Source organism: Chiloscyllium plagiosum, unplaced genomic scaffold, assembly GCF_037043375.1.
Source record: "Chiloscyllium plagiosum isolate Xiang-an unplaced genomic scaffold, Cpla_swu_hap1 HiC_scaffold_27, whole genome shotgun sequence".
Lineage (NCBI taxonomy): Eukaryota > Metazoa > Chordata > Chondrichthyes > Orectolobiformes > Hemiscylliidae > Chiloscyllium > Chiloscyllium plagiosum.
The window spans coordinates 3,324,918-3,337,524 of record NW_028270165.1 but is presented as its reverse complement, the minus strand read 5'-3'; the positions used below and the strand labels follow the sequence as shown (position 1 = coordinate 3,337,524).

General features: G+C 48.8%; 1 pseudogene across 1 annotated transcript; it reads right to left on the bottom strand.

Annotated features, from left to right (window-relative positions):
* Positions 1 to 290: 290 nt before the first annotated feature.
* Positions 291 to 9,697, bottom strand: LOC148142880 (uncharacterized; annotated as a pseudogene). The gene is made up of 2 exons (XR_015751037.1): positions 9,568 to 9,697; positions 291 to 2,895 (listed from the first exon to the last, which is right to left on the bottom strand). The product of XR_015751037.1 is annotated as an uncharacterized LOC148142880 (transcript).
* Between the last annotated feature and the right edge of the window lie 2,910 nt (positions 9,698 to 12,607).

Genomic DNA, 12,607 nt, shown 5'->3' with positions numbered 1-12,607 from the left:
AGGGAGGGGAATGCCCTACCTGCTAAGGTCGTCAACTCAGCCACATTAGGGAGATTTAAACAATCCTTACATAAGTGCATGGATGATTTTGGGATAGTGTAGGGGAACGAGCTGAGAATAGTTCGCAGGTCGACGCAACATCGAGGGCCGAAGGGCCTGTTCTGTGTTGGATTGTTCTATGTTCTTTGTTCTATGTTCTAAACTTAGTGCAGGAGGCTGAAAGAAATGAGCAGCTTTAAAACAAAAACCTCTTGGAGCTCAAAGCTTTCAATGAGAGTCTGAGCCCGGTGGTAAGTTCAGGTAACCTTTATTGCAACCCAACTTTGTTACAGCTTGAGATCCCCCCAGCAAAAAGGCAGAGAAAAAGTAGTTTTTGAACAGCTCAAGGTGAAAGTGCACACACCACACCTCCCCTCCTCCCCCGACACCACACTTCCCCTCCTACTCACCCACCACCCCGCCCCCACCCCAACCCCACCACCACACTGTCTTTGCTATTGGCCAGCACCAAGTTGTCCCTTTGTAATTGGATCCTTGGTAAAGCCATAACCCGGAGGAAGTATTGCCTCACTCAGCAATTTCAACCCATACCCTCTCAACAAGTAAGTTTCTCCCTGCTCATTTGCCAGGAAGGGGCAGTGTAGAGTCAACCAGACTGCTGTGGGTCTGGGGTCACGTGTAGGCCAGACCGGGTAAAAGGTGCAGCTGGAACGACTGAGTGAATCCTTTCCCACAATGGCGGTTCCCTTCCCTAACAAGGGAGAGAGTGAATCAGATGGGGGCTTTCTCCCCCGCACCACCCCCTCCCTGAAACGGTCTCATCGTTAGATTCCGAACTCCACATTTCTGACCGAATACCAATTCAGCCATCTGTCGTGGCAGGATTCGAACTCGGGAGTCCCCGGAACCGGGTTGATAGTCCAATCGATAATGGCACTCGGCCGTCACTCCTTCAATCCCCCTGCGATGGCACGTGAACTCGCTGGTGCTTCCGCAGGTTGGAGGAGTAGGTGAAGCCCTTCCCGCACAGAGCAGGTGAACGGCCTCTCCCCGGTGTGGACCCGCTGGTGGGTCAGCAGGGTGGAGGCCTGGGTAAAGGCCTTCCCACACTCGGGGCAGCTGAAGGGCCTCTCCCCGGTGTGGACCCGCTGGTGGGTCTGGAGGTTGGAGGAGAAGGTGAAGCCCTTCCCGCACTGAGGGCAGGTGAACGGTCTCTCCCCTGTGTGGACATGCTGGTGGGTCAGCAGGTTGGAGGAAGTGCTGAAGGCTTTCCCACACTCGGTGCAGCTGAAGGGCCTCTCCCGCGTGTGGACACGCTGGTGCCTCAGCAGTGTGGAGACCTGGGTAAAGGCCTTCCCGCACTCTGGGCAGCTGAAGGGCTTCTCCCCTGTGTGGATCTGCTGGTGCCTCATCAGGGAGAAGACATGGGTAAAGGCCTTCCCGCACTCTGGGCAGCTGAACGGCCTCTCCCCCGTGTGGACCCGCTGGTGGGTCTGGAGGATGGAGGAGCAGGTGAAGCCCTTCCCACACTCGGGGCAGCTGAAGGGCCTCTCCCCTGTATGGACATGCTGGTGGCTCTGCAGGGTGGAGGAGCAAGTGAAGCCCTTCCCGCATTGAGAGCAGATGAACGGCCTCTCCTCCGTGTGGACACGCTGGTGGGTCTGGAGGATGGAGGAGCAGGTGAAGCCCTTCCCACACTCGGGGCAGCTGAAGGGCCTCTCGCCCGTGTGGACCCGTTGGTGGCTCTGCAGGTTTGAGGAGCAGGTGAAGCCCTTCCCGCACTGAGAGCAGGTGAACGGCCTCTCCCCCGTGTGGACACGCTGGTGGATCAGCAGGTTGGAGGAAGTGCTGAAGGCCTTCCCGCACTCGGGGCAGCTGAAGGGCCTCTCGCCCGTGTGGACCCGTTGGTGGCTCTGCAGGTTGGAGGAGCAAGTGAAGCCCTTCCCGCACTGAGAGCAGGTGAACGGCCTCTCCCCCGTGTGGACATGCTGGTGGGTCAGCAGGGTGGAGGAGCAGGTGAAGCCCTTCCCGCACTGAGAGCAGGTGAACGGCCTCTCCCCTAAGTGGACGCGCTGGTGGGTCAGCAGGTTGGAGGAATTGCTGAAGGCCTTCCCGCAGTCGGAGCAGCTGAAGGGCCTTTCCCCCGTGTGGACACGCTGGTGCCTCAGCAGGGTGGAGGCCTGGGTAAAGCCCTTCCCGCACTCTGGGCAGTTGAATGGCCTCTCCCCCGTGTGGACACGCTGGTGGGTCAGCAGGGTGGAGGCCTGGGTAAAGGCCTTCCCGCACTCTGGGCAGCTGAAGGGCCTCACCCCCGTGTGTTTCTGCTGGTGGGCCAACAAGTGGGAGGAATGTCTGAAGGCCTTCCCGTAGTCGGTGCAGGGGAATGGCCTCTCTCCGGTGTGACTGCGCCGATGGGTCTCCAGGGCAGACGGGACACGGAAGCCTTTCCCACAGTCACCACACTTCCATGGTTTCTCCACAGGGCGGGATTCCTCAGGTTTCTCCATGGCCACAGCTTCAGCTGCACACAAACACGTGTAGAGCTCCTCCCTGCCGTGAAATCCCCTTTCAGGCTCCACAAACAGTGCGCTGCAACAGTGGGGTCTCTTGTCCAGTCCCACTGATGCTGAAAACGTCCTCAAACAGGAACCAAGAAGCGTTGATCCCTCTCACAGAAATCACATTCAAAACTTGTTGCGGTCCCGATGGATTGTGTGACTGTCAGACATTGACATCAAAGTGAGGACTGCAGACACTGGACGTTCAGTCGAAAAATGTGGCGTTGGAAAAGCACAGCAGGTCAGGCAGCATCCGAGGAGCAGGAGAGTCAATGTTTCAGGCATAAGCCCCTCATCCGTTAATTTTGAAACTTCAGTCTTCAGATTTTCAAATACTCTGCAAAAAGAGATTACAAAAGTCATCACTATCAGTGCAGGGTAGAAATTCAGAACAAGCAATTCTACTTTCTGTGGAATATTCTTTTGTTGTTCCACAAAATTGAAAGCACCATCCCACTCTCTCTCCTCCTCTGTTCTCACTCAGCTCTAACTAATTCCCCTTAAGGTGCTGATTCAGGATCTTACAGGGGCAGAAAAAGCAAAAACATCAAGACTGACATCTCTCTGAATTTTGGATACCTCCACCTGAAAGTTAATATCTTTCACAACACTGGGATCCTGCCGAGAGTGAGCAGGTCTGATTTTGGGAAACAAAAAAAAAAGTGTCAATTCAGGGTGAACCTGCAATGCAGCTTCTTGAGGAAGGACCAGACACAAAATGGTTAATGACCCCGGGAAGGTGGGAGTAAAATGAGACATCAAGGCATTAACACCGACACACTTCAGTCAAACTCTTCTGCTCCCAGTCAGAGCAAAACATGCTATGAAAGTCCAGCCTTCACAACCACACTTCTGCTTTCACTGAATACAATTAGAGTCACACAGCACGGAAACAGACCCTTTGGCCCAACCTGCCCAGATATCCTAAATTAATCTAGTCACGTTTGCCATCACTTGGCCCCTATATGGGCCGGGTGCTGGCAACTGGGACTAAATTGGATTGGCTATCTTGTCAGCAAGGACGAGTTGGACCGAAGGGTCTGTTTCTGTGCTGTACGTCTCTATGACTCCAGTTTACCATCACTTGTCCTCGACCCATCTGAACCCTTCATATTCAGATGCCCATCCAGAAGCCTATTAACTTGTCATCGTACCTGCACCCACCACTTCCTCTGGCAGCTCATGCCATCGCTCAAGCGACTCCACATTGAAAGCATCTGGTCTAGTGCACCAGATGACATCAGGATAATCTCAGATCATTCCAGATCGCATCGATATCAGTCAGTGGCTTTCCCGATCAGGATGTTGTACGTGATCAAACAGGTTAGTGGGTAGGCGATCCCCCACCTCAAGTATCTCTACGAGAACGCTCTTGCTGGAGGGTCCCTTGGAGACACTTCAACTGGACTTCATTGAGTTGGAGAAATGAGTTGAGTTGCTAGAAATATATGTTTTGCTTATTGTTGATGTCTTTTCGAAGTGGATTGAAGCCTACCCTCCTCCTAACGCTACTGCTGAGAATGTGGTGTAGATTTTGTTTAAGAAAATAATTCCCCGCTTCAGTATACCTGCGTACATTAGCTCGGACAATGGACCACACTTTGTAGGTAATATTAACGGAGAACTCTGTTCCCAGCTTTGTATTTGTCGGCAACTGCATGGAGCTTATCATCCTCAGGCGGCCGGCCTTGTTGAATGTTTTAACCAGACTCATGACTAAACTTGCCAAATTAATGGCAGAGTCTGGCCCCTCCCGGTTATGCTAATCCCTGTGGCCTTATTCCAGATGCAATCCATGTCTGCGGGCAAGACGCGACTGTCTCCAGCTGAGTGTCTCTCTGGTCACCGCCTCCGTACCCCTTGGAACGATTCGGCTCCCTTCTCAGTCCACTTCCACCACATGACCAGAGCAATGATTGGTTATGTTCTTGCTCTAACTAGTGTTATGCGTGCCTTTCACTCCCAGGAGCGTGAGGCCTACAGCGATGTACCCTCCCTTTCAGCCTCGTCACGGGTAGAGCCTGGTTCGTTGGTGCTCGTCAAGAACTGGACTGGCAAAGGTCTCCAACCTCATTGGGATGGCCCCTTCCAGGTTTTACTTCCCACCCCTACGGCGGTCACAGTCGCTGAGCGCTCAGCTTGGGTCCACCTGCACCATTGTAAATTGATTGACCACACCAATCAAAAGGGGGGGAAGAGGTGGAGAGAATCCTGGAATCTCAACAAAAGGAGTGGACCCTGTCCAGTTGGGTTTTTGAATCTTGCTGTTGTTCTAATGTTAATCTTATTACAGATACTTGAACAGAAAGACCAGATGGTCCATCTGGACAGTAGAAATCAGTGGGAGTTACCATGTCGTTACCATGTTTTTTTGATTTTACCTGCAGACGCAAGCCTAGTGAGGATAAAAAATGATCAACCCCATTATTATGGTAAATATTTTAAGGACGCCGAGGTACACCATCCCTTTTTGCAAGACGGGCCGACTCGAGAAAAGAGAAGCCTGATAGGGGAAACTCCTCAATCCACAAACAACTTATTTATACAGGCCCACAGAACGCTCTTCACCCCAGAGGCAGTAGTATGTTACTCCTCTCTATTGGGAGATGACTTACTTGCCCCGTCCCCAGTCCCCGATTCCATTCTATTCGTCAGACTTCCTACTGCCGACCCTGCGAAGAGAAATATCACTTTCCAATACCTCGGGTCTGTGTATACAAACAGCTGGTGTAACACTGGCTGGGGTACAGCAGGCCTTATGCGGCACATGGACCTGGAAAGGAACCCTTCCCTTGCGCATTGAAAGGCCTTTTCTCTTTTCAGAATCTGATACTGTCACCAAGATCATGTACAATAGAGCTAAGGGAGAGCCCAATGGGAACAGCATTCTGAGGACCATTGTCTCCCATACAGTGCAAGTGCTTGAGTCACTTGGCCCATTTTTTTTTACAGCGCTCAAGCGACTCCTCTTGCAAAACCTCGACCCTTTACTCCTGTAGACCTGTGCAGACCCCCTGCTGTAACATTTCAGGAACCTATTTTGGCAAACTCTCCCTAATATACACCAAACCAGACTATTATTTCTTCAGCTAAGGTAAAGCTACCAATTTCCTCATCCTGGATGGCAAAGATAACCCTCATACGGTCAGTATCGGAGCCCTTGTTCCCACAACAGTACCTTGTCCTGGCCAGTGGACAAGTCGATGGAACTTCCATCTGAGGAGGATGCAGCGGTCGCTCTCAGCCAACCTTGCTCCAATTGGAAGGATCCCAAGGGACTGGGTGACAATACAGGACACCCGATAGGCTGGGGAATCCAGAGTCGCCTGAGGTTGGAAGGGTCAGCAGGGGTGACAAGTCAACAGAACCGCAATTCCCTCTTTTGCGGCCTGACCATTCAAGGAAATAAGACTAAAGAGGCTCTGGAACAGAGTAAACCGGGATTCTCAGACCTGTGTCTTTACTCTGTGCAGAATCGGTATGCCTTAGACTATATACTTGACCGGGAGGGTGAGGTCTGCACCATTGTCCAAGATAAATGCACTATGGGCATTCCCAATCTCACTGGCAATATTAACTAAGATACAAGAAGAGATACAGAATGACTGAAGGGACCAGTTGGGGAAACTGCAGATCGGGCTCATTGTACAATTGGCTTATCAATTTAGCTATGTCTGTTTGTCGGTATTGGTATTATTAGGTGTTTAATTGCTAGGCTTATGAGGTCCCTTAGTGATATAGATTTGCCCCAGAACTTGTTCCTTTTGTGATCCGATGGCTCATCCACACGTGTCGATGGCGATGATAAATATGACCAGATGAGGTGCCGCTCTGCAGGATGTTGATCGTTGAACCACCTTGAAGGGCATTCGTTTGGACTAGCCTTCTCTTTCAGTGATCGCGGTGCAATCAGAGGGAGGAATGAGGGTGTGGGCATCTGGGTGATAAAGTCTATAGCCTTAAAACTTGTCTTTAAACATTCAGACTAAAATGTAATGCTGAATTATTGAATACATTTACTGCACTAGAAAATAAACAGGCAGGAAGGTTCAGAAAGAGGAGAGAACTTAAAGATAGGGACACCTGGGCTCACCAAGTGATAACAGGATGCTGTAAGGCAATTAAGAACATTTGCCTCAGCATCAGTGAATCTGTGTGAACAGGACACCAAGTGATAACATTCACAGCCGTTCCCTTGTGAAATGAATGATAGTCTTTGAATCTGACCCTGAAACAAGACTCGGTACTATCCATAACTTTGTAATTAATGGTTGGATCTTGTCCATTATAATGCATTCTTACTACCCCTTGCAAGCAGGGCATTCACAAAATAAATCTTTGCTGTCTTGAGAGTTCAAAAGGACACGAGAGAGAGAGAGACCATTTTATTGCTGAGGCTGTTGAATCCCGTAGAGAATTAACTCTTAGTGCTTATCTACTATGGATTGAATTGAATTGCATTTTGGGACTTTATGATGAGAGGTTTTTATTCCAGGCTTCCAAAGAGTATGATCTCCAGGACAAACCAAGAGAGAGGCTTTACAGGTCTGAATTCTCAAAAGGATTCCCTGGGCCACCTCAAATCTCCACTTTAACATGGGAGGTAGGACAAAATGGCTTCTGCTTGGCTAACTCGGTGGGACTGAGTCAGGCAGATACTCACGACTCAGAACAAACAAGAAACCACAGACTGATATAAATCCAGTGAAAAAAACTGCAAATGTGAACCTAATCATCAATCGCAGAAGTAACGGTTTAATCCTAACCACCAGACAGGACAAATACGATTCCAAGAACAAGTTGTCTACAAGAAATTATGATAGATTAGATTATATTCCCTACAGTTTGGAAATAGGCCCTTCGGCCCAACCAGTCCACACTGACCCTCCGAAGAGTAACCCAGCCAGAACCATTTTCCCTCTGACTAATGTACCTAACACAATGGGCAATTTAGCATGGCCAATCCACCTGACCTGCACATCTTTGTGACTCTGGGAGGAAACCGGAGCACCCGGAGGAAACCCACGCAGACACAGGGAGAATGTGCAAACTCCACACAGACGGTCACCCAAGGCTGGAATCGAACCTGGGACCCTGATGCTGTGAGGCAGCAGTGCTAACCATTGAGCTGCCGTGCCGCCCTCGGCTAAGTCAAAACTGCATGAGGACCTTGCAGGATCTGATTGGTTGTTACTATGTGATCATGCTCAATGTCTGACTCTAAACAATGTACATAAGTTCTATCCAAACTCTGCAAAAGTCGGCAGATTCTTCTGGCACTCTAGGAGTACTCATCGGTAGCCCAGTGGTTAGCACTGCTGCCTCACTGCACCAGGGTCCCAGGTTCGATTCCAGCCTCGGGGGGCTGGCTTGTGGAGTTTGCACATTCTCCCCATGTCTGCATGGGTTTCCTCCAGGTGCTCTGGTTTCCTCCCACAATCCAAAGATGTACAGTTTGGTGAATTGGCCATGCTAAACTGCCCATAATGTTAGGTGCATTAGTTATAGGGAGGTGTGTCTGGGTGAGCTACTCTTCAGAGGATCAGTGTGGACTGGTTGGGCCGAAGGGCCTGTTTCCACACTGTTGGGAATCTAATCTAATCCTTCTGGGCTGATCAGAATCTACAGACCCAGACGAATCAAAGAATAAACTATTGCTTGTGTGATTGACAAAGAGTCATTTCCAGGTGTGTTTATTGACCAATCCCAGAAATCTGAAGATCTGGACAGCAGTCCAGATCAGAACAACCAGATAGGAAACGGTTAATGTCTCCAGAATGTGGGGAGCAAAATAAGACACCAAGGCGTTAACACCAACACCAGGGAGAAACTGAACATACAGGCGTGACAAACATTTGTGGCAAGCCAGAATCACAGATGTACAGCACAGAAACAATCCCTTCAGTCCATGCTGACCAGATATCCTAAATCAATCTAGTCCCATTTGCCAGCACTTGGCCCATATCCCTCTAAATGCTTCCCAACATATACCCATCCAGATACCTTTTAAAGGTTGTAATTGTACCAGCAGCCACCACTTCCTCTGGCAGCTCATTCTTTACACACACCACCCTCTGTATATAGGAGTTGCCCCTTAGGTTTCTTTTAAATCTCACCCTAAACCTATGAGCAATCCCAGATCAAAGATCTTGTCTATTTACCCTCGCCATGCCCCACATTATTTTATACAAGGTTGTAGGGTCACCCCTGTGGGATATAGGTAAAGCAGTGTTACTTCTGCAACCATAATTGCTTCTGCAAGGTAAATGAACTAACGCCAGTGTATAATTGTTTCAGCCAAGAGTGGAGTTAACAAGAATGAAAACTATGTGAAGGAAATACATAATTGCTTTTGTATTAGCTAAAGTGTGCATACATGAAATGTGCCTGCAAACAATGGTGGATGTTACAGACAAACAGATAAGGTGCTTTGAGGGGAGGGGGTGTAGGGTTAAGCTAGATATGCTCGTACAAACGGTTATAAGCATCTGTTTCCTGCTTCTGCAAAAACAAAAAAAACACAATCAAGGAGGTCAGAAGGCTCAGTGTCGGCGAAAAATGGGAGGAAACGTTGCTTTCGCAAACAAGGAAGCAGCTGGCAGTGAAAGAGGATATACGCCAAACACTTTGTTCACGCACAAGGCCGGATAAGGCAAGAAATAGACAAGAGTAATGGGCGCCACCGGGAAAGAATGGAGGGACAAACCGATCTTTTGAGGGTCAGCTTGGAACATCAGGGCGGGGGGGGAGGGGGGGGGGGGAGGAATGTGACTGAGGGAAAGAAGCTGAATGTGCTGGAGCCAAAGTGGAGGAAGAACAGAGGATGCAAAACCGGCTTAAAGCTGCAATGAGGAATATTGCATGTGCTGTACTTGCACCTGTTGCAGTTACTGGTGGGAATCGGATGCATTTTAAACATCAAAACAGAAAAGATATCCAGCCCTTCCCATTCCCCCTTCCCAATCTCTATCCTTCCGTCCCTCCTCACCCGAGTAACTAAGACACATACCTGAGTTTGCGGAGGCTGCTCCCTCCCTGCATTCACTCCAGTTGCTACAAGTGACCAATTTCCCCTCCTCCCATCTCTGTCTCCCTCCCAGGATGAAGAGTTGCCCAGAGGGCGGGACATTCACTTTGAAACTGACAGAGCTACTTCCGCGTTGTGACGTCACAAAGGAACTAGGGGCGGGTCGAGGAAAAGTGACGGTTTAGGGGGCCGGGCATGACCCACATCGGGGCTACGCCTGCAGCAGACGAGAACGAGAAAACACTTTCCAAAAAAACCCCTTCCTTCAGAGAATTCCCACAGTGTGGAAGCAGGCCACTCGGCCTCACCGAACCTCCCAAAGGTCACCCACCCACACCGAATCCCCTACATTTAACCCTGAATCATGCACCTTACCTGCAGAATTTGGCGTGGCCAATCCACCCTAACCTGCATATCCCAGAGCACTATGGGTAATTTAGCACGGCCAATCCACCCTAACCTGCACATCCCTGGGCACTATGGATAATTTAGCATGACCAATCCACCCTAACATGCACATCCCTGGGCACTATGGATAATTTAGCATGGCCAATCCACTCTAACCTGCACATCCCTGGGCACTATGGGTAATTTAGCATGGCCAATCCACTCTAACCTGCATATCCCTGGGCACTATGGGTAATTTAGCATTGCCAATCCACCCTAACCTGCACATCCCTGGGCACTATAGGTAATTTAGCATGGCCAATCCACCCTAACCTGCACATCCCTGGGCACTATGGGTAATTTAGCATAACCAATCCACCCTAACCTGCACATCCCTGGGCACTATGGGTAATTTAGCATGGCCAATCCACTCTAACCTGCATATCCCTGGGCACTATGGGTAATTTAGCATGACCAATCCACCCTAACCTGCACATCCCTGGGCACTATAGGTAATTTAGCATGGCCAATCCACCCTAACCTGCACATCCCTGGGCACTATGGGTAATTTAGCATGACCAATCCACCCTACCCTGCACATCCCTGGGCACTATGGGTAATTTAGCATGGCCAATCCATCCTAACCTGCACATCCCTGGGCATTATGGGTAATATAACATAGCCAATCCACTTTTAGATTAAAGTGGTACTGGAAAAGCACAGCAGTTCAGGCAGCATCTGAGGAGCAGGAAAATCGACGTTTCGCACAAAAGTCCTTCATCAGGAATAGAGGCAGATTGCCAGTAGGGTGGTGAGATAAATTAGAGTGAGAGTGAGAGTGAGAGGGGGAGGGGATTGAGAGAGATAAATTTCAGGTTGTCAGTTGTATGTTGATTTTAAAGAATATAAAGGGTCTTTTAAGAAATAGTTTTAAGCTAAGAAATTACTTGTTGCTGACCACAAAAAAAGGGCAGCAGGGGCATTTCGCAATAAGTTCATAGTTTGTAGGTCCGCGTTTTGGACTATCAAGATAGTAAAGGATGATCTCAGAAGTCAGACGGTTAGATAAGATAAGAGGAACTGGACAAAATAACTGGAAGGCTGTAACGAACAAGGACAGCCAAATAAGGCAGATTTAAAGAAAAACAAGCGAGGTAATTAATAAGTATGATAGGCTCAGGCTTGGGTGCAGGGAATTACCAAATAAAGGAATAACGGGCGCAAGTAATAACCAAATAAAGGGATAGAATGAAATAGACACTTATGATAGGTTTATTGCTCAGTGTAGGGATGTCGAGAGACCCCTCAGAAAAGTATAAAAAACTCTTTATTTTACTGTCGGGTGTGTCTCTCTTCATACAGCCACCCATCTTGCAAGATGTTCGAATAAATGTGCTGCTTCAGAACTCTTTGACTCGGACTGAAAATTATTGATTAAGTGGGGTTCGTTTCTCACAGCACTATGGGTAATTTAGCATAGCCAATCCACCACAACCTGCACATCCCTGGGCACTATGGGTAATTTAACATGGCCAATCCACTTTAGATTAGAGTGGTGCTGGAAAAGCACAGCAGTTCAGGCAGCATCCGAGGAGCAGGAAAATCAACGTTTCGGGCAAAAGCCCTTCATCAGGAATAGAGCCTGCAGGGTGGAGAGATAAATGAGAGGAGGGTGAGGGTGAGGGTGAGGGTGAGGAGAAAGTAGCATAGAGTACAATAGGTGAAGGGGGGTGGGAATGAAGGTGATAGGTCAGACAGGAGGGTGGAGTGGCCTGTTCGGATCTGAACTCTGCTGGTTTAAAGGTGGTCCGGAATCCGTGTAGGATGAGTTGCTTACGGAGGCAGGCACTGAGGAAGCAAATGTGGCTGTGGTAGCGAGTCTGTTTCAGGACATGGTTGAAGAGCTTCAGGGCAGAGGAAATGACCTGGGAGTTGCAGTGGGAGAGGGATTCTTTGAGATTCTTGTAGAGAGAGGAGGAAAACTTCTTCAAGGCAGGCATCTTTGCAAGAGGATTCACTGTAAGGTTAAAATCAACTCGGTAAAAACAAGGACTGCAGATACTAGAAACCAGATTCTAGAATCACACAACTCCAGGTTGTAGTCCAACAGGCTTCTTTGGAAGCAGTAACTTTTGGAGTGCTGCCTCTTCATCAGGTGGTTGTGGAAGATAAGATCCTAAGACACAATTTAGAGCAAAACATTCCAGTGTCCTGCCACTGAAATGGTATATTGAACAAACCTGGATTGTTAAGTCTTCCACCTTTTCAAATAGGTTGCAGATATCATTACAATGTAAACCCCAGAACTTCTTGTTGTCACCTTCTCGAGATAACAAGGTTTTATAGCAAAAGCTCACATCTCAGCTCAGACAATGCATTAAAGGTGTGAGGTCAGAGTCTGCCTGTATCCCAATCTTGAGTCAGACTGGTTCTGTTTCCAAAGTCGAATTTACAAACTATTACATGTATTGACTGCCTGCAGATTTTTCCTTAAAAATATGCACATAGAATGTATCTGCAAATATACATTCCTCCCCCCCCCCCCCCCCATACACACACACACACGCACGCACAAATTTGTTGGGTGAATTCGTACTTGCAGAATTATGTCTTACTTTGCTCAAAAACTGCATGA